Source organism: Balaenoptera borealis (assembly GCF_965194805.1).
Source record: "Balaenoptera borealis genome assembly, chromosome: 7".
Lineage (NCBI taxonomy): Eukaryota > Metazoa > Chordata > Mammalia > Artiodactyla > Balaenopteridae > Balaenoptera > Balaenoptera borealis.
The window spans coordinates 74991133-75013039 of record NC_138864.1 but is presented as its reverse complement, the minus strand read 5'-3'; the positions used below and the strand labels follow the sequence as shown (position 1 = coordinate 75013039).

Below are 21907 nucleotides of genomic sequence, written 5' to 3'. Positions count from 1 at the left end.
GCGATGGTAATTTTCCTACTTGGTTTTACTGGACCAAGGCATTATTATTGTATTGTAAGGCATGTTCTGCTGTTGATTACTTAGTTTGCTTGTTTTAAGTAGGTGAGAGAAATTGTAATAGCTCCTTAAACATATATCTTCTTCATCAAGAATGGGAGCTGCTGATATTTGGTTAGAGGTCATAGACATTTGATATAAACCAAAAAATTGACACCAAATAATGCTATTTCTCTTTCAGCCCTAATATTTCAGCTCAGTGGTCATTAGTCTCAGTCCTTTTTTCCTTCAAAAAGTACATACTTACAGTTTAATGTAAATCATATGTACTTGTCACACAGAGAGATGCAAGTTTCAATTTTAAAAGTAGTGATTTATCTTGATATTTTAAGATTAATTTTGCAGCTTTCTCAGAAAATTGATGAGGGGGAAGGGTAAGCTGGGACAAAGTGAGAGAGTGGCATGGACATATATACACTACCAAATGTAAAATAGACAGCTAGTGGGAAGCAGCTGCATAGCACAGGGAGATCAGCTCGGTGCTTTGTGACCACCTAGAGGGGTGGGATAGGGAGGGTGGGAGGGAGACGCAAGAGGGAGGAGATATGGGGATATATGTATATGTATAGCTGATTCACTCTGTTATACAGCAGAAACTAACACACCATTGTAAAGCAATTATACCCCAATAAAGATGTTAAAATAAATAAATAAATAAAAATAAAAACAAAGTGAAAAAAAAAATTCCCATGGAGCCTTGGAGTACCCTCAGCAACTGGCATATAACAGAGCAACAGAGCAATGCCAGGCTCTGCAAGCTCATTCAGAAAGATTTTGAAAAAGTAGAAAAGCACTTTAATTGCTAACCGCACAGGCAATTAATCCTGGAGCCTGGAGGGAGTGGGCCTGTGGAAGCATAGGCAGGAGGTGATGTTAGGAGAGGTGAGTTCGAAATGTGTTTTCAGTAAACCCTGACTTTGGCCAAGGGGTTTAACTTCCCAGGGTCTCAAGTTTTAATCTACAAAATGAAGAGCTTGGTCTAAATCATCCGAAAGCTCCCTTTCAGCTCACATTGTGTTCATCTATAACAGATACTGGAAAGAGTACAGGTCTTAAAGTTAGGAGGCAAGGATTCTAAATTCCTGTGCTGGGTTTTGGTCTCTCCTTGAAAATGAAGGATGAAGTCAAATTATCTTTTCAGAACTTCTAGATAGGAAATGCTCTATTTTCTGGCCTACGTTTATATTCTATTTGCACAAATTTGCAAAGAGATGTTAGGAATGATGACCAGGTTTCATTTCTGAGCTCTAGATCGTGGTTCATGTGATCTTAGCCCTCTCTGAAGTCAACAAATGATGGCTGAGAAAGTCTCAGAGCCATTTAGGTCCTTTCGTTTTCTCCTTAGCGCTTATCACGCTCTAACAAACTATGTATTTTACACCTTTCCCCTTTTTCTTGTTCTTTATTCTTTTCGTTTTCTCTCCCCGACAGAATACAAGCATCATGAAGGCAGAAGTTTTGCTCATTTTCTCTTTTGCTCACTGCTGTGTCTCCAGTGCCTCTCATGTAGTAGTCACTCAATAAACATTCATTGAGTGAATGAATGAATTCGCATGACATTTTATAAGCAAGTATTGCATTACATCTCTGTGCCTTAAAGCCATGTATTCTATATTTTAAGGTATTTAAATGATAGAAATTACTTTAAGTAAATCTGGTTAAACATTTTTTGACATCAGTGTTTTTATCCCACTTATTCTTAAGGCTTCTTTATATTCTTCATCTTTTAAAATCATTAAATGGAAACATTATTTTCTAGTGGAAATTTCCATCCAAAAATTGAGTGAGCTCCTTTTTGAATTTCTTTTGTAATCCATTTTTCTTCAAGAATGAAGTGGTAATTTAAAACTAGCAGGAAATAATACATCCAATTTCAAATGTACAACGTGTAGGCAAGTGGAGATTGTTTTTGCTAGCTTTCTTTTCTGGTGCCACTCATTTGAATACATTCCCAACAAACCTCGTAAGACTTGTTGTAGTAAATTATGTTATTTATGTGACAAGTAACAGGCACCACTCAGTGCTAACCTTTTATTAGACATGTACATTTTCATTTCAGTTAATATAAGACGTATATGAATTTTTCTGAAAAAATAAAATGAGAATTATTCTTTTCCCCCTTGGTGACACTATTATGTCACTGAGCTAGAATGGCAGTTAGAAATCTAGTTTCTATCCGTTAACAGCTGTTCTGTCAAATTGTCACTAGAATAGTATATTCAAGAAGTTAGTTTTATGTGAAAGGATTCCCTCTTTTCAGATGGCAGTTCATTCTATTTCTGAATCTTTTAGAAGTGCACCCTCCCCCCTTTTTTGTATACAATAATATACAAATCTGTGAGGACCCAAACCTTTGTCTCTAACCTTGTCTCCATTACTTTTCTTCAGACATCTTCTTTTTCAGCCAAAATAAACTACATAATATTTCCCCATTTATGAGTCTTGTTCTTTCCGTACACTCAAGTTCCTTGAGCTTAGAATGTTCCATCTCCTCATAGCACATCCATAGGCTCTTCTAGAGTGACTCGTATGATACCTATCTTATGAGATTCCACACTTTGCTCCAGTTGGAAGTTATCTCTCCTTCCTCTTCATTGCCTCAGTATTTCAGTTGTTCAATTATTACTCTTTCATGACAATTATGCAGATCTGTGGTAGTAAAGGTAACGTGTGTTTCTTCTCATCCCCTTGCGTGTAGAAGTTTTACTTAAAGTGAGGATCTAGGTAAGATTCTTCTTGGAGGCGCCACGGTCTGTGCTGTTGCTGAACATTCTCTAGAATGTTCCAGGACTGTTGGCAGGAGGCCATCTCAGTGTGCCAGAGGTAGCTAACCGCACATTTCCATCAAACTGAGCAGTACTTCAGGTGTTAAAAAGGGAAAAAGAAATCTGTTCATTTATTGAGGTAGCAGGAAAGGGGAAAAAGATACAAACACATCAGTTGCCCAGTCTCCCACACCAGGGTAGGTTAGGACTGTGATCTGGGCAGAGGATAGGTGTGGCTGGCTGTGGGTTTGATCAGTCATCACCTGGTTTTAGACCCATCACTTACCTTGGTTTTTATGAGGTGATTCATTGGGAAAGAAATGAGCATCATGTGAATAACCAAAATGGTACCCAGCAGTCTCCCATTGGGGCCCCACTTATATATAGACTGATTTCCTGCCATTTCCACCTCTTCCTTCCCCTTCCCCTTTGTCAGGAGCAGTTTGTTTTCTGGCTAGTCCGTTTCTCCAGAGCTGTTGTATATGAATGGAGGAAGGGCAAACAGAACCTAATTTCTCATTACCTTCTTTCCTTCCAAGACTCCATCAAAGAATTTTGGGGAAAGGCTGGGGAAGGGCCTGGCAAGGATACTTATTTATTTTTGGTTCAGTTGCTTTATCTTATGTTGAGAAGCAGAGCTAGTAATTGTACTTATCAAAACTTTTCTCTAGGCAGGTCATACCAAGCAATATGGAGTTGCTTTTGGATGCTTGTCTACTGCATAGCTAACCTACACATAGTATGACTTCCAAGGTTGGATAGTCACAAACAGATCACAGGCATTAACTAAATGTTAGTTGAATGAATGAATAAGTAGTTTGTTAAAGAGATGCCCACCTAAGAAGAGAGTAGAGAACAGAAGGATTTTGAAAAAATTTTAAATGATTTTTTATTAGCTACAATTATAATGTAAAATACTAGATATCTAGATAAAAAACATTAAACAATAATAAATATATGAGAAAAGTAAACTCCCATTCCACCCACACTTCATCTGCTGAGCCCAGTGTCATTTGGCACAGGTAACATAGCTTGTGGAGTATATCCACCCCTCCACTCCCCTTTTAAATACAGACTACTTTCAACTTGATGTTTTTCTTCCCACTAAGTATATCTTAGGCATTTCGATATTACTACTTATAGTAGAATTATTGCATTCTTTTTAATGGCTATGCAATTCGTTTGTTATATGAATGTGCCATATTTTATTTAACCAGAACACAAGGAATGGGCTCTTTGGCTGGTATCAAGTTTTTCACTGTTTATTAAGAACATCAAAGAGCACATTTGTGGTAATGTACCTTTGCTTATTTCTGCATCTGTGTCTGTGAATTCCTAGGAGAGATGCTGGTTCAGGGGCTATGAGAAATATTTTTTATTTTTAACATCTTTATTAGAGTATAATAGCTTTACAATGGTGTGTCAGTTTCTGCTGTATAACAAAGTGAATCAGTTATACATATACATATGTCCCCATATGTCCTCCCTCTTGCATCTCCTTCCCTCCCACCCTCCCTATCCCACCGCTCTAGGTGGTCACAAAGCACCGAGCTAATCTCCCTGTGCTATGCGGCTGCTTCCCACTAGGTATCCATTTTATGTTTGGTAGTGTATATATGTCCATGCCACTCTCTCACTTTGTCCCAGCTTACCCTTCCCCCTCCCCATATCCTGAAGTCCATTCTCTAGTAGGTCTTCATCTTTATTCCAGTCTTGCCCCTAGGTTACACTGACCATTTTCTTTTTTTCTGTTGTTTTTAGATTCCATATATATGTGTTAGCATATGGTATTGGTTTTTCTCTTTCTGACTTACTTCACTGTATGACCACCTCACTACAAATAACTCAATTTCGTTTCTTTTTATGGCTGAGTAGTATTCCATTGTATATATGTGCCACATCTTCTTTATCCATTCATGTGTCGATGGACACTTAGGTTGCTTCCATGTCCTGGCTATGGTAAATAGAGCTGCAATGAACATTCTGGTACATGCCTCTTTTTGAATTATGGTTTTCTCAGGGTATATGCCCAGTAGTGAGATTGCTGGGTTGTATGGTAGTTCTCTTTTTAGTTTTCTAAGGAACCTCCATACTGTTCTCCATAGTGGCTGTATCAATTTACATTCCCACCAACAGTGCAAGAGGGTTCCCTTTTCTCCACACCCTCTCCAGCGTTTATTGTTTGTAGATTTTTTGATGATGGCCATTCTGACCGGTGTGAGATGGTATCTCATTGTAGTTTTGATTTGCATTTCTCTAATGATTAATGATGTTGAGCATTCTTTCATGTGTTTGTTGGCAATCTGCATATCTTCTTTGGAGAAATGTCTATTTAGGTCTTCTGACCATTTTTGGATTGGGTTGTTTGTTTTTTTTGATATTGAGCCGCATGAGTTGCTTGTATGTTTTGGAAATTAATCCTTTGTCAGTTGCTTCATTTGCAAATATTTTCTCCCATTCTGAGGGTTGTCTTTTCATCTTGTTTATGGTTTCCTTTGCTGTGCAAAAGCTTTTAAGTTTCATTAGGTCCCATTTGTTTATTTTTGGTTTTATTTCCCTTTCTCTAGGAGGTGGGTCAAAAAGGATCTTGCTATGATTTATGTCATAGAGTGTTCTGCTTATGTTTTCCTCTAAGAGTTTGATGGTATCTGGCCTTACATTTAGGTCTTTAATCCATTTTGAGTTTATTTTTGTGTATGGTGTTAGGGAGTGTTCTAATTTCATTCTTTTACATGTAGCTGTCCAGTTTTCCCAGCACCACTTATTGAAGAGGCTGTCTTTTCTCCATTGTATGTTCTTGCCTCCTTTATCAAAGATAAGGTGACCATATGTGTGTGGGTGTATCTCTGGGCTTTCTGTCCTGTTCCATTGATCTATATTTCTCTTTTTGTGCCAGTACCATACTGCCTTGATTTCTGTAGCTTTGTAGTATAGTCTGAAGTCAGGGAGCCTGATTCCTCCAGCTCCGTTTTTCTTTCTGAAGATTGCTTTGGCTATTCAGGGTCTTTTGTGTTTCCCTACAAATTGTGAAAATTTTTGTTCTAGTTCTGTGAAAAATGCCAGTGGTAATTTGATAGGGATTGCATTGAATCTGTAGATTGCTTTGGGTAGTAGAGTCATTTTCACAATGTGGCTTCTTCCAATCCAAGAACATGGTATATCTCTCCATCTGTTTGTATCATCTTTAATTTCTTTCATCCGTGTCTTATAGTTTTCTGCACATAGGTCTTTTGTCCCCTTAGGTAGGTTTATTCCTAGATATATTATTCTTTTTGTTGCCATGGTAAATGGGAGTGCTTTCTTAATTTCACTTTCATATTTTTCATCATTAGTGTATAGGAATGCAAGAGATTTCTGTGCATTAATTTTGTATCCTGCTACTTTACCAAATTCATTGATTAGCTCTAGTAGTTTTCTGGTAGCATCTTTAGGATTCTCTATGTATAGTATCATGTCATCTGCAAACAGTGACAGCTTTACTTCTTCTTTTCCAATTTGGATTCCTTTATTTCTTTTTCTTCTCTGATTGCTGGGGCTAAAACTTCCAAAACTATGTTGAATAATAGTGGTGAGAGTGGGCAACCTTGTCTTGTTCCTGATCTTAGTGGAAATGGTTTCAGTTTTTCACCATGGAGGACAATGTTGGCTGTGGGTTTGTCATATATGGCCTTTATTATGTTGAGGAAAGTTCCCTCTATGCCTACTTTCTGGAGGGTTTTTATCATAAATGGGTGTTGAATTTTGTCGAAAGCTTTCTCTGCATCTATTGAGATGATCATATGGTTTTTCTCCTTCAATTTGTTAATATGGTTTATCACGTTGATTGATTTGCATATATTGAAGAATCCTTGCATTCCTGGGATAAACCCCACTTGATCATAGTGTATGATCCTTTTAATGTGCTGATGGATTCTGTTTCCTAGTATTTTGTTGAGAATTTTTGCATCTATGTTCATCAGTGATATTGGCCTGTAGTTTTCTTTTTTTGTGACATCTTTGTCTGGTTTTGGTATCAGAGTGATGGTGGCCTCATAGAATGAGTTTGGGAGTGTTCCTCCCTCTGCTATATTTTGGAAGAGTTTGAGAAGGATAGGTGTTAGCGCTTCTCTAAATGTTTGATAGAATTCACCTGTGAAGCCATATCTGGTCCTGGGCTTTTGTTTGTTGGAAGATGTTTTTTTTTTAAATAAATTTATTTATTTATTTATTTATTTATTTATTTATTTATTTATTTTTAGTTGTGTTGGGTCTTCGTTTCTGTGCAAGGGCTTTCTCTAGTTGCGGCGAGGGGGGGCCACTCTTCATTGCGGTGCATGGGCCTCTCACTATCGCGGCCTCTCTTGTTGTGGAGCACAGGCTCCAGGTGCGCAGGCTCAGTAGTTGTGGCTCAGGGGCCCAGTTGCTCCGTGGCATGTGGGATCTTCCCAGACCAGGGCTCGAACCCGTGTCCCCTGCATTGGCAGGCAGATTCTCAACCACTGCGCCACCAGGGAAGCCCCTGCTGGAAGATTTTTAATCACAGTTTCAATTTCAGTGGTTGTGATTGGTCTGTTCATACTTTCTATTTCTTCCTGGTTCAGTCTCGGAAGGTTGTACATTTCTAAGACTTTGTCCATTTCTTTCAGGTTGTCTATTTTATTGGCATATAGTTGCTTGTAGTAATCTCTCATGATCCTTTGTATTTCTGCAGTGCCTGTTGTAACTTCTCCTTTTTCATTTCTAATTCTATTGATGTGAGTCTTCTCCCTTTTTTTCTTGATAAGTCTGACTAATGGTTTATCAGTTTTGTTTATCTTCTCAAAGAACCAGCTTTTAGTTTTATTGATCTTTGCTATCATTTCCTTCATTTCTTTTTCATTTATTTCTGATCTGATCTTTATGATTTCTTTCCTTCTGCTAACTTTGGGGTTTTCTTGTTCTTCTTTCTCTAATTGCTTTAGGTGTAAGGTTAGGTTGCTTATTTGAGATGTTTCTTGTTTCTTAAAGTAGGCTTGTATAGCTATAAGCTTCCCTCTTTGAACTGCTTTTGCTGCATCCCATAGGTTTTGGGTCGTTGTGTTTTCATTGTCATTTGTTTCTAGGTATTTTTTGATTTCCTCTTTGATTTCTTCAGTGATCTCTTGGTTATTAAGTAGTGTGTTGTTTAGCCTCCATGTGTTTGTATTTTTTACAGATTTTTTCCTGTAATTGATATCTAGTCTCATAGTGTTGTGCTTGGAAAAGATACTTGATACGATTTCAATTTTCTTAAATTTAGCAAGGTTTGATTTGTGACCCAAGATATGATCTATCCTGGAGAATGTCCATGGGCACTTGAGAAGAATGTGTATTCTGTTGTTTTTGGATGGAATGTCCTATAAATATTAATTAAGTCCATCTTGTTTAATCTTGTTTAATGCATAATTTAAAGCTTGTGTTTCCTTATTTATTTTCATTTTGGATTATCTGTCCAAAGTGACAGGCAGGTCCACGTCTGGTGGTGTGTTTTGGAGTGTCTGTGACCTTATTATGATTTTATGTAGCCTCTCTGCTAACGGGTGGGGCTGTGTTCCTGTGTTGCTAGTTGTTTGGCATAGGGTGTCCTGCACTGTAGCTTGCTGGTCATTGATTGGATCTGGGTCTTGCCGTTGAGGTGAAGATCTCTGGGAGATTTTCACCATTTGATATTACGTGGAGCTGGGAGGTCTCTTGTGGACCAGTGTCCTGAACTTGGCTCTACCACCTCAGTGGCACAGCCCTGATGCCTGGCTGGAGCACCAAGAGCCTGTCCTCCACGCAGCTCAGAATAAAAGGGAGAAAAAAAAAGAAAGAAAGAAGATAAAAAAAAAAAAAATAAAGTAAAATAAAATAATAAAGTTATTAAAATAAAAAATAAAAAATAATTAAGAAAAAAAACTTCTTTTAAGTAATAAAAAAACAAAAAAATGGACAGCTAGAACCCTAGGACAAATGGTAAAAGCAAAGCTATACAGACAAAATCACACGCAGAAACATATAGATACACACTCACATAAAGAGAAAAAGGGAAAAATATATATATATCTTTGCTCCCAAAGTCCACCCCCTCAATTTGGGATGATTCGTTGTCTATTCAGGTATTCCAGAGATGCAGGGTACCTCAAGTTGTTTGTGGAGTTTTAATCCGCTGCTTCTGAGGCTGCTGGGAGAGATTTCCCTTTCTCTTCTTTGTTCGCACAGCTCCCGGGGTTCAGCTTTGGATCTGGACCCGCCTCTGCGTGTAGGTCGCCTGAGGGCGTCTGTTCTTCGCTCAGACAGGACGGGGTTAAAGGAGCAGCTGCTTCGGGGGCTGTGGCTCACTCAGGCTGGGGGGAGGGAGCGGTACGGAGGAGGCGGGGCGAGCCTGCGGCGTCAGAGGCGTCGTGACGTTGCAGCAGCCTGAGGCGTGCCGTGCGTTCTCCGGGGTAAGTTGTCCCTGGATCATGGGACCCTGGCAGTGGTGGGCTGCACAGGCTCTCTGGAGGGGAGATGTGGATAGTGACCTGTGCTCGCACACAGGCTTCTTGGTGGCGGCAGCAGCAGCCTTAGCGTCCCATGCCCGTCTCGCGTCCGCGCTGATAGAGGCGGCTCGCGCCTGTCTCTGGAGCTCCTTTAAGCGGCGCTCTGAATCCCCTCTCCTCGCGCACCAGGAAACAAAGAGGCAAGAAAAAGTCTCTTGCCTCTTCGGCAGCTCCAGACTTTTTCCCGGACTCCCTCCTGGCTAGCCGTGGCGCACTAGCCCCCTTCAGGCTGTGTTCACGCCGCCAACCCCAGTCCTCTCCCTGGGATCCAACCTCCGAAGCCCAAGCCTCAGCTCCCAGCCCCCGCCCGTCCCTGGTGGGTGAGCAGACAAGCCTCTCGGGCCGGTGAGTGCTGGTCGGCATCATCCTCTGTGCGGGAATCTCTCCCCTTTGCTCTCCGCACCCCTGTGGCTGCGCTCTCCTCCGTGGCTCTGAAGCCTACCCCCTTCCGCCCCCGCAGTCTCTGCCCGCGAAGGGGCTTCCTAGTGTGTGGAAACCTTTCCTCCTTCACGGCTCCCTCCCACTGGTGCAGGTCCCGTCCCTATTCTTTTTTCTCTGTTTTTTTCTTTTTTCTTTTGCCCTTCGCAGGTACGTGGGGAGTTTCTTGCCTTTTGGGAGGTCTGAGGTATTCTAACAGCGTTCAGTAGGTGTTCTGTAGGAGTTGTTCCACATGTAGATGTATTTCTGATGTATTTGTGGGGAGGAAGGTGATCTCTGCGTCTTACTTTTCCGCCATCTTGAAGCTCCCTGTCATGAGACATATTTTAACTTTTGATAGATTTTGACCAATCTCCTTTCCCACCCCAATAACATCCGGCCTCAAAGTGTATGAGTCTGTTTCCTTACAGCCTTGTCAATATGAAATATTATTTGGATTAATTTGCTCTGCGATTCATGCTTTAGGTTCCCTCCCTGATAATTGCCCTCCTCCCCATTCAGTCCTTTTGTTTGTGTGTTGGGGGTAGGGGCTATCAGGCCATCACGAGCATTGCCTGTAGTTCTGGCGGACGTTAAGCTCTGCAGTTTTACGGGTAGAAGCCTGGCATAATGGTTTGGGAATCAGAGATCTGGCTCTTGGCCCAGCTTGCTACCTTGAATAAGTCCATTTTGTTTCTTTATTTCTCATTTTCCTAGGATATAAATATCAGACGTTTAATGCCTACCTGACATTTTTTATCAGTCTCTGAGAATGAATTGGAGAAAAAGGGGCTAGAGAGGGGAAGTGACGTTCCAAATCGTATGGCTTTTGACAGTCTCTGGGCCATGAAATTTTACCTGAAAAAGTGCATCAGTTGGACTAAATGTCCTCCAGGGTCTGTTTAGATCTTTCAGTCAATGCATCTATGTTTGAAACGATGTGAAAAAGAAGTCCTGTGCTCTTAACCTTAAGGGGTCCCTGTTCCACCTAGTGGGTCTCGTTGGAGCTTTGAGATGAACAGTTTGAAATGGGTATAATTTCATTTCAGTCTATTCTTCTTTGGTAGGAATTGTGATTTTCCTGTAGTAACAACTTCTTCCTTGTTCTCCTTCTAGTACCCTTTCTTACTCTGTTGGTTTGTGGGACTCATAAAACCCTCTTTGAATTGACTGCTTCCAGTTTCCTCATAATTGTACTTTAGCTCATGCAATCAAAGTGATGTTGGATTTTTACTCACAAAATATTAATTCAGAGATCACAAATGTAGAGGCTCATCAAATAACAGGCTGAAAGAGCCTCTATCACTTTGGGGGAAAAAGGAGGATGGGGAACCATAATAGTGATGTCTTGTGTAAGGGGCCAGTTGTGTAGCTCCAGACACACAACTTTTACCCACATCTGTTATTTCTGAAGAGCCAAAGTTGTGCATTTTATATGAAATCCTCCGATTTTTAAATACTTCATAAGTATCTAAGACATTGCACAGCCAAACAAACCAAGTCCGTGGGTTGGATTTGACTCTGCTATAAACCCACGTATGGTTAAGAACATCTTCTTCCTTTTCTCATTGCTACCACCTTATTGTTTATGAACTTATCTCATGCTGGGTAAAAGTGTTAGGATGTAATTTTAGTTTCTAATATGAGGTTTTAGAAATAAATTACAGTTTCAAACACATTTTTTACCATCTTTCCATAATCTGAAATATGAGTGGAGATAAATAAAATAATGCCTTTTTACTTATAGCATTGTATATAGCATTTCACCTACTTATGAAAGGAAAACGCCTAATAACCCTGTAAGATGTTTCTTTGCTTCTTTTTAAAAGCAAAGATGTTTCTTTGCTTCTTTGCTTCAGTGAAATATATAGCCTCAGTGTGTTTGTCAGTTATTACAAAACTGAGAGTGGATTTATTTTGATCAACATATCCAGGCTGAACTAAACACATTATAATAAGATAACCAATCCACAGCAGAGTGCAATCCTAAGAACTTGCGTTGCTGGCAGCGATTTATGGAAGATCATTTAAGGATTTTATTTTTCTTGTTCATGCATACATTATTCAAGCTGCACTTAATAGGCATCTTCTATAAACTCAGCACTGCATTGAGTGCTATGAGCACAGCAGGAGTGAGAGCAAATCATATTGTGAGTGGGGGATACAGACAGGTGGAGGTAGGTCATCAGGTAATTGTAACACTGGGACAGGACAACTCACGGTGCTCAGGGACTGATAGAAAATATGTCTAACTTGAGCTTGGGGTCAGCAGAGACTTCCAAAGGAAATGATAGCTAAGTTAAGATCTGAAGAGTTGGTAGGGATGTCTGAGGCTCAGACGCTATGGGGGAGGGAGCAGAAGAGCCAACACCCCAGAGGTCTGAGAGGAAGTGGTGAATTGGAGATCTGGAAGAAGCGCTGTGTAGCTGGAGTTCACAGTGTGGAGGGAGTTGGAGCAGCTGGGGGCGTGGGGAGCTCCATCAAGAGCCCTATTGCGCAGGTCCTTGGCAGTCCTGTTAAGCAGCCGTTGAAAGATTTCAAGAAGAGAAGTGACTTGATCAGATAAAGGCGATTTTAAAACGCCAATTTGAACAGCAGTTCTCCCCCCGCTTTCTTCTTTACTTACTCTCTTTTGAAACCTCTTTAGTCCAGGTGGTGTTGCTACAAGTGAAGAGTTGTGCAGATATGTCTGTCATGTCTGATGTTCTTCTAGTCTTCTTAGCTTCAGGTTTTTCTGCCCCCAACACCTGGAAAGATACGAAGATAAAGGGAAACCACAATCACAGCAAAACACTAGGAATGAAGAGGAGAAAACCAAGACAATGAGAGTGGATAATGCTTACTTTGACAGAAACAGAATCCTCTTGTATCAGGAGTCAGGGGGCCAGGGTTTGAATCCTATGGCCAAACTTCTGTGTATTATTATAATTTCCTCAATTGTCAAATGAAGGGTTGGATTTAGATGCTTTTGAAGATGACACTCACTTTGAAATTCTATGAGGACTGTTTGAATTGTGCGTGATGATTCAGTCACCCTGTGTTAAGTCAAACAGAGATGTCTTTAATGCACTAAGATTTTATATATATGTGTATGTATGTGCTTGTGTATGATGTATGTGAAACAAGATGAAGTTTTATTAAAAAGGGAAATGTGGGTCAAAGGAGGTAGAATACATTTGAGAAAATGGCAGTCACGCTAATCATGGGCGGATGTGCTCCATAGTCCTCAGGAGTTGCCTTCATGTATGGAAAGGCAGGTTGTATGAGCGGGAGCTATTGTTGGTACCAGTCACAAGTGTACACCTTGAAGAGACACTAAAAAAACCCCTCCACAGTCACAACATTTGAGGCTCAAATGTTGAGCCCACCTTGATAAATGCAGGGCCAAATTATCCCTTCCCCGAGTTCCTCTGGCTGGTGGTGGTGGAGACAGAGATACAAATTTCCTAGAAAATTTGACACCATAGTACTATTTTTCTTTCCCTTTGTCATTTTCTTGCATGGCTTTTTTTTTTTTTTTTAACTATAGTGACAGTCTGAAGTTACCTTGCTAATTTAGAAACATAAAATATATCATGTACAACTTACTTGTCTTTTACTTGACTCGTATAGTTATCACAGTGGTTAGTGTTTTATCTTAAGCACCTGTGATACATTGCATGCAATCTAGTACTTCTAAGATGTTGCCAGTTTCTGACAAGTAGTTAGTGACTTTAAAAAGATGACTCTAAAAAAAATTCTAGAAGTTACTATTTTTGTACTGAAGTGACTTCCCTAGTGTAGAAGAGACTTAGAAAGTTCTTGTTTTCAGAAAAGTTTGGGAACTGCTCCCCAGACTCATTAAATACCATTTTGCATAAACAGTTTTATTATCATCATCATAGGATTCTGAATACTGAACACTTCAGATGTCACTGTACCTTTTATAGGTATGTTTGTTTTCCTGTCTTGTTTTCATGTATTTCCAAATATGGAAAAGTCTCCTTCAAATGCTGCCATAGCCGAGGTTATGTGAAACAGGAGAGCAGTGAGAGCTCTCAGAGATGGCGTTTGCCAGTCCTGCCTCCGTGCAGTTGGAAGGCAATTCCTGAATGAATCCTTAATTGCTTTTCTTAAGTACCTTGTAAAACTCCTGAACACGTAAGTGGTGCTGGAGTCGGCCAAGTGTTGTGTCATTAGCAGCTGAGCATTATCGGACATTGAGCAGGGGGGAGCACTGATGGGAGGGAAGCAATCCGGGACTCGTTGTGTTAACGACCTTCCCAGAAGTGGCAGAGCTCACTTTGCTGAGTTGAACTTGGGTTCCCAGCTGGGCCACCACTGATTACAGGCCGCATGAAGGAATTCAAGGCTTCGTCCAGGCCTAGGGACAGCTGGCTCAGTTCTGTCCTGGGGAGGCAGAAGTGAAGGTGACGTGACTGCCTGAAGGTGAACGAATTCTGTGAGAAACATGGTGCTCTGGGGCTGTGCACTTTCCACTGAGTTATGCTCTCATTTGTCATTTTTATAGCTTTGACTTTGTTATTCAGTCAAATGAAGTGGTATTATGTTTGAAATTTCAAGTCAGGGGATATTCAAGGGTAGGAATTAACCCCAACCAAGATTCATATTCATTTTTTAGTCTTTCACTTGTCTTCCTTTTTTTGCTCATAATCTGTTTACAGTATCTCCAGACCTGCCGATTGTATCTGTTTATCAAAGCACTGGTTCTGAGGCAGTACGTATTGCAAACATTTCACATACAACTTTACTCTTTCACAGATTTTAAAAATTGCTGTGGGATTGAAAAGGTCTTATAACCATGACCTTAACATTTTATTCATGTTGCAAATATGAGCTCACAGTTTTGGGGTTTTTGAAATGCAGGAGAAAATCCGCACACATCAAAATACCATCAAATTTTCAGAATAAAGAATTCTGTCTTCTAGCCCAAGACTTTATATTTTTCAGTGGAATCTATCTCAGTGGCTGTGTGCATGTGTGTGTGTGTGTGTGTGTGTGTGAGAGAGACACAGAGAGACAGAGACAGAGACAGAAGTAGATACTAGGTAAATGAAATGATTGATTGAATTGTTGTTTCTATTGATTTGCTTGTGGAACAGTGAGTAAGTTGCAGTGTAACTAAGTGTATAAACAGACACACACACTCACTCAGTAAGTATGTTACCCATTCCTATATATCAAAACCATAACAAAACAGTGATTTTCAAACTTTAGGATACATAAGGATTGAATAGAAAGCTTGGTAGAAATACAGCATATAAGTTTCATGGGAACAAAAGTTTTGTCTGTGTTTCTCCTGTTCTTAGTGATTGGCACATAGTAGATATTAAATATTTGTTGGATGATTCTTGGGCCCCACCCCCATCTATTTGGATTTGGTAGGTTTGGGATAGGACCTGATGCATTGGCATTGATATCAGGTGCATCAGTTGACTTTGATGTGGGTGGTTGAAGGACCACACTTTGAGAAGCACCTCGTGGCGGGTCTGCGGCTGTGGCTGTGAGGTGGAGGGGGTGGAACCTCCTGTGTCTGCAAAATTACCCTGCTCTGTGGAGGAGCCTGATAGTGATTGACTGGTGTCTTTCAAGGTCAGGCCGTTAGGCACTGGGACTTGCAGCCATGGCAAGGAGTATATTTTCTGATTTTCAACTTATCTTAATTTTTGTAAAAGAATACAATAATAGCTATTCACATAGTTTCATGTAAGGAGAGGTTGTTTAAGTCTAGTCAAACAAAGATAGCTATTATGATATAAACGTTTATTTTTCTTCACCAGAAGACATAAGGGGCTTGGTGCCAAACCACATTATCTTTTTTTTAAAATTATTGCATACTTTGTACTATTCTTACTGACTGTACATGTAACCCACTGTAACAAAGTGTAAAATAGTTCAAATAAAGTAAATTGCCTAACAGCTTTTCAACCTAGTTTTTACAGCCAGACAAAAAACAACTCTTGTGTTGTCAAGTCTTCCAGTAACCCTCGGCTCCTAAGTGGTCTCTTTCCTGCCTAAAGACAGTCCATGGAGCATAGCTACCACTATCTCCAACCCTGTTGCTTGGCAAGATGTGTTTCTGCTGAAGTTATTAGTGAGATGTTTACATTTGAGAAGAACCACATCTCGCATTCATGTACTACCTACATATGTGTGGATCTTTCCACTGGCAGATCGGAACAAGATTAGCTAGAGCATGGAAAGGCAGCTGGTGGCTCATTTACAGGTTCAACTGGGAGTAGTTGGAGACAAAACTAGGAATCTTTTGCAATAAGTAAATTAATCTTAATGCAGGGAAGTAACCACTTAGACAAGAAATGGTTTCAACATTTTTGATTAACGTGTGACATGAGTGCAAATTAGAGGCTGACACGGGGCGTGTCATGTTCCAGGACAGGAAAATAGACCCTTATAATGCAAGGATTTGCACCAGTACCTTCATGAAGAGGGATTAGTGGTTAAGGATCACACTGTAGTTATAATGATTCATTATTGTAGCTGCACATTAATTGTGTAGTTAAACATCAGTGTACCTTTTATAGTGTTATTTCAGTTCTCTTTAGCCAATCCACTCTAATAAAGAACTTTTCCAGGTATCTCTTTTATTATAAAAGGAATATATCTTTATCATAAACAATTCAAATGATATAGAAAGGTACTCATACAAAATTAAATTGTTTCTATATCCCTCCCCTCATCTTTAACCATAGTTTGATGAACGGATTCTTCCTTTTTTTTTTTTCTTTCTATTCAGTCAATTATTGGCTGATTAATTAGTTTGAATATTAACAGTGGGAAGAGTAACCGTGCATTTGTGAAGAAGTTAAAATTGCTTTGAACCAGGTAAACTCTATTAGGTTGAACCACTCGAAATTGCTGTGTAGTTAGGTCAAAAATGTCAAATATTGGCAGTTTCACGTGGTTAAGCTATACTGTTAGAGGAACCTGTGCTTTGAGTGGTTTAGCAAGCTGTCAGTGTGGTCCTGTGAGGCTGCAACATGGAAATAGCCCCCAGCTGACTGCTCTTTGCCAGTAGTCAAGTGGTGGATGCACAGGGAGTGATGGCAGAGGGGCTGGCTGAGGCTGTAATTCCAATACCACATTTCAGGTCTGTGATGGGGAAATTAGGAGGGGAGCAGAGCAGGGGGGATACGCAGTGGGACTGAAGTTCTGTCCATCCTCAAATAGAAAACCTCAGCTACGGAGCAAGTAAAAACAGCAGACTTTGTGGTGGCTAGAAAACAAGTTACGTGATACGTATAAAGTATTCCTAACCTTTTGTATTATCTTTCCACATTCGGATAGCATGTGGTGAACAAAAAACATGTCTCTAAATCCTTAATGTGATTTTAGCTAAGTTAAGTTTATTCGACATCACATGTGGTTTAACCTTGTGTTTTGGATTAGCTGTGACCTCTTTCCCCATAACAAAGAGTTGACTCTTTTGTATGTATGTGTGTAAAAGTATAAAAAGTAAAAATGGAGTCAAAGATACAATTCCATTTTTTAACCTGATTCTCCTACCTTTTCATTTATTAGTTTATGGTTGTGTGTGTGTGTGTGTGTGTGTGTTTATCAGATCAGATCTCATGTAGGGGAAGGTCCAGAACTGTGTAGAACTACAGCATTTCTCCTATTATGTAGCCACAGTGGGCCACACACCTTCTGGAACCACGCCTAAGTTAACCTGGAGCTGCATATTGGTTTTCAGGGCAGGCACGAGTGCCTTTTTCTGTCTAGATCACCTCCTCATCACAGACACAGTTAAACAAGCACTTTTGTCTTTCTCTGTGTATTTTGTTGTTGTTGTTCACCCTTGTTTTCCCCATTCAGAATATTTTCACTATGAAAATATTCAGAATCCACTGGCAAGTAAGAGAGAAGTAGAACTTACTGAAATAAGTAAAAAGATAAATTTGGAGTTTGGTATTAACATATACACACTACTCTATATTATATTGATAGATAAACAACAAGGATCTACTGTATAGCACAGGGAACTATACTCAATATCTTGTAATAACTTATAAGAGAAAAGAATATGAAAAAGAATGTATAACACACACATATATGTATAACTGAATCACTTCACTGTACACTTGAAACTAACACAACATCGTAAATTAACTATACTTCAATTTAAAAAAGAAAGTATACTATTATTTCTAGTATAAAGTGAATTTCAGCAGCCTTAGAGCTATCTAGCTGTGGACTTCAAGGAAAGGTTTATGTCTGTTGTGGTTGTAGCTTGAAATATGGTTGGCTTCTTGGGTTTAATAGGTAGTAATCTTTGTCTTCTAGAAAAATCAAGTAGCAGCCCCTCCAGCCCACCCCACTGAAAAAGGACACATAAAAATGATGAGAGGAAAATGTGAATGCACTAGTTCTTTCCAGAGGCTAAAGGGGGAGTGAGCAAGGATGGGTTGTGATTATTTGTGATCTCTCCTTTCCTAGTAGTAGGATGTCAAATAATGACTTACAAGAATATTTGAAATAGTAAAGAAGGGTTTTGTTTGTTCGTCTTTGTTAACATTGCTTTTTAAAATAACCGCTGCAGTGAAAACGTTATAAAATGAACACACTCTGAATTTTTCTATAACTCAAAATTTATTTTAATCATGATGAGATTAGCATTTAGAAGAAATTTAACTCTTCCACCTCAGAGTGGAAACCTAGGATGTTTATTCTGAAAGTGGGAGATCAAGGTTTCTATATGCCTTCAGACAGTGGGTGTCTGAATCCTGCTACTAAACTAAGGGAGGACTCCCTTTGTCCTCCTGTCCTACTGGGACTTTGTCAAAGGCAGTTATCTTTATGAGCAACAGTGTTTTTCTGTTTCTGTATTGTTTCGACATCACAGCCCCAGAATTATTGTTAGCATTTTTACCCTCACCCTTAATTACAAGTCTTTCATGTCATGTAGGTTTGTACCTTTTCAAGCCTCACTGGTGAAATGAATTTAAAATGTTTGCCATATGTTTGCTTAAAACTTGTGGGGAAACGAAGCGTGCTAGAATGACTAACGCCAGTGTTACAGGATTTGTTTTGTATGTAAACGATGAGAAAATAACGTGGTATATTTGAGATATTATTAGGATTACATGGAGTAGTATTTTGACAGTGCTTGTCTTGAAAAGGGAGACATACTGACTCTAGGACTTCTAGGTGTTAATCACTGGACTGACTTGGCAGCCCAGGAGACTCACTTGCCTTGGTAACAGCAGGAGTGACAGTATCTCGCACCTGGCTTGGAGCAGCGGCTGTTGCCTTGGCAGCCTCCAAGTTAGTCAGGTCTGTCACCTACCCTCATGTTGGTAGATATTGTGGTTGGTTTTCTGCCCTTCAATGTCATTTTTCTGCCATCAGCTTTGAAATTAGTGGCTTTAGTCTTTTCCAAATATAAATTCGTTATGTTAATCTCAAAAGAAAAAGCGCTTATTTTCAAATACAGTTCTTGGTAGTTATTTAACTGATAGTGTGGTTTTAAAAGTGTATGTAAATATAGTTAGAAATCTAAAATCTGTAATAATTGAGAGTTAATAGAATGAAATATGGAGGCTTTGAGTCTTCATGTAGAAATGGTCAAAAATGTCATGTAAAAAATGACATGACTTTTGTGCTATAATATTGGTCACCATCAGGAAGATGTATTTTTTTCCCAGGATAAATGATGGCAGAGATTTGATTTTACTGAAATTGTAGGAAAAACACAATGGGAAATGATGGGTGTGAAGATGTTACTTTGAGAAATGAGAAACAGTTTAGGTCTAAATGGTAAGAGAGGAAAGGCAGCAATGGGAGAAAAGTAATAAAAAAAAAAAAGCAACAACAGAAAGGATTCTCTGGGGATGGGATATTCAATGAATTGTAAGCTTCAGTACCTTTTTGGAGTTGTTGCTGGTAAGTATCATCACTGAATTTGACAAACTGAAGGGATAACTTGAAAAATGAAATCAGACAGGATTACAAAAGATATTATATCTTTCCAAAACTTGCCTCACAAAGCTAGGTTCCTTTCATAAACGTAATATTCATTAGGTCCTTGATTCATTTTACCTATGCATATTCCTGCACAGGCTAGGTGTGAAGTACTGTACCTGGCCTTCACTTCCAAATACCCTGTTGTGGTTTGAAATCTTGATCTTTGAGGATGAGTCTGCCTCAGAAGACTAGCGTAGGTCCAAGTGTCCTTTTTAAAATTTGAGCACATGTGCAGTTGGTTCCCCAACGGATTAATGATTAATGCCTGGGGATTAGCTATGTAATAAAGCTTTACTTGTTTGAGGCTGACGGTTGAATAATGAAAATATTATTAAATATTTGAATAATTAAAAGAAGGAAGATTGTAAATTATTGGAATTAACAGTACTAAACTCTATCGTACATCTATGTAGTGGTTGTTTCTTCAAAGTTTGTGTACTGTTATTTTATTGTTATTTTTAGTAATTATTTTCTCATGAGTGCTAATTTACAAAGCTCAGACAAAATAAATTTGTAGATATTTTTACTATAAGGTTTTTAGTGTGTAAAACTAACTTGCCCACGGCAGATATATGTGAGGCAGAAGAGAGGGCCTCCCCGTGATAGTTAGCTTAGACCTCTCTGGCTTTGGACGACACACTGATGCTGCTGATTCAGTTTCGGAGGAAACACACTTCTTGTTGTCTTCTGGTGTTGGAACCAGCCACACCAAGTATTCTCAGTCTGAATGGCCTTCTCTGGACCAATTAAGTGTTTGTTGAAGTTCATCTTTGGATTAAAGATATATTATATTGTCCTGAAATAGGTTTGCCTGGTGAAGACAGTGGAAACTCATAGCAATAATAACTCTAAAAACAGGAGCTCACATTAATTGGGGTCATACGAGAATGTAACAGTCTACAGGCTTTACCTCTGCCTTCTCTGGGGACTGCCCAGTATAGCCTCTTTGCATGATGATTCCATATCTAAAATACCATTTTATTTCAGTAAAATATTAAACAATCTAGACTTGCTTTTTCTTTTAGTATGTTAAAACATAGATATATCTTTTTATTTTTAGTTTTTAAAATAGACTTTATTTTTTTAGAGCAGTTTTAAGGTTCACAGCAAAATGGAGTGGAAAGTACAGAGAGTTTTCATATACTCCCTTCCCTACCCTCCACCCCAATCCTCCTCTGCTATCAACATGTCTCATCAGAGTGGTACATCTGTTACAAGCGATGAACCTACCTTGACACATGATTATCACCAAAAGTCCAGAGTTTACAGCAGGGTTCATGCTTTGTGTTATAAATCTCTTTTTAAAGAGGTGGTCTTGCAGCATTATTGAGTATCAAGAGTTTGAGGTTTGTCCAGGGCCACCCGTGCTGTTAACTAGGTTCTCAATAAATATTTGATGAATAAATGAGCAGTTACAAGTTCCTGACAGAACACACACAAAAAAATGTGTTTTGTGTTTCTTTTTTCTCTTCAGGTTGTATACCAAAAACCAAAATCGAAGACACGGTGCTACTAAAATAATTAACAATGATAGAGGAAGCTTCTGTTCTTTGAGTATTCTACCTGAATGGCCATTGGTGTAGGCCAAAAGAAAAAAAATATAAAAAGATATATCATTTGAACACTAATCAAAGTCAAGCTGGAGTGGCTATATTAATATCAGACAAAACGCTTCAGAGTAAAGAAAATTACCAGGGACAAAGAGATGCATTATATATTGGTAAAAGGGGCCAATTCACAAAGAAAACATAACAATCTTAAATGTATATATAGTAAACTACAGAGCTTCCAAGCACACAAAGCAAAAACTGGCAGAACTCAAATAAGAAATTGACAAATTGCCAGTTACAGTTGGGGATGTCAACGTCCCTCTCTCAGTCATTGATAGAACCACTATTCAGAAAATCAGCAAATATATACTGTAGAAGAATTCAATGATACCATCAACCAGCAGGCTCTAATCGTCATTTATAGAACTCTCCATCCAATATCAGCAGAATATATATTTCATACATACGGAGATAAACCATATCCTAGGTAACAAAACAAACCCTAACAAATTTAAAACAATTGAAACCAAACCAAGTATGTTCTCTGACCATAATGGAATCTAACTAAAGATTAATAACAAATAACAGGTGAACTAATTGGAGGTAACTTAATCTAAAT

At 39.1% G+C, this 21907-nt stretch overlaps 1 protein-coding gene across 4 annotated transcripts in view; it reads left to right on the top strand.

Annotated features, from left to right (window-relative positions):
• CDK14 (cyclin dependent kinase 14) overlaps positions 1-21907 on the top strand; it is a 567382-nt gene that overhangs the window by 226471 nt on the left and 319004 nt on the right. The gene's annotated exons all lie outside the window — the stretch shown is intronic.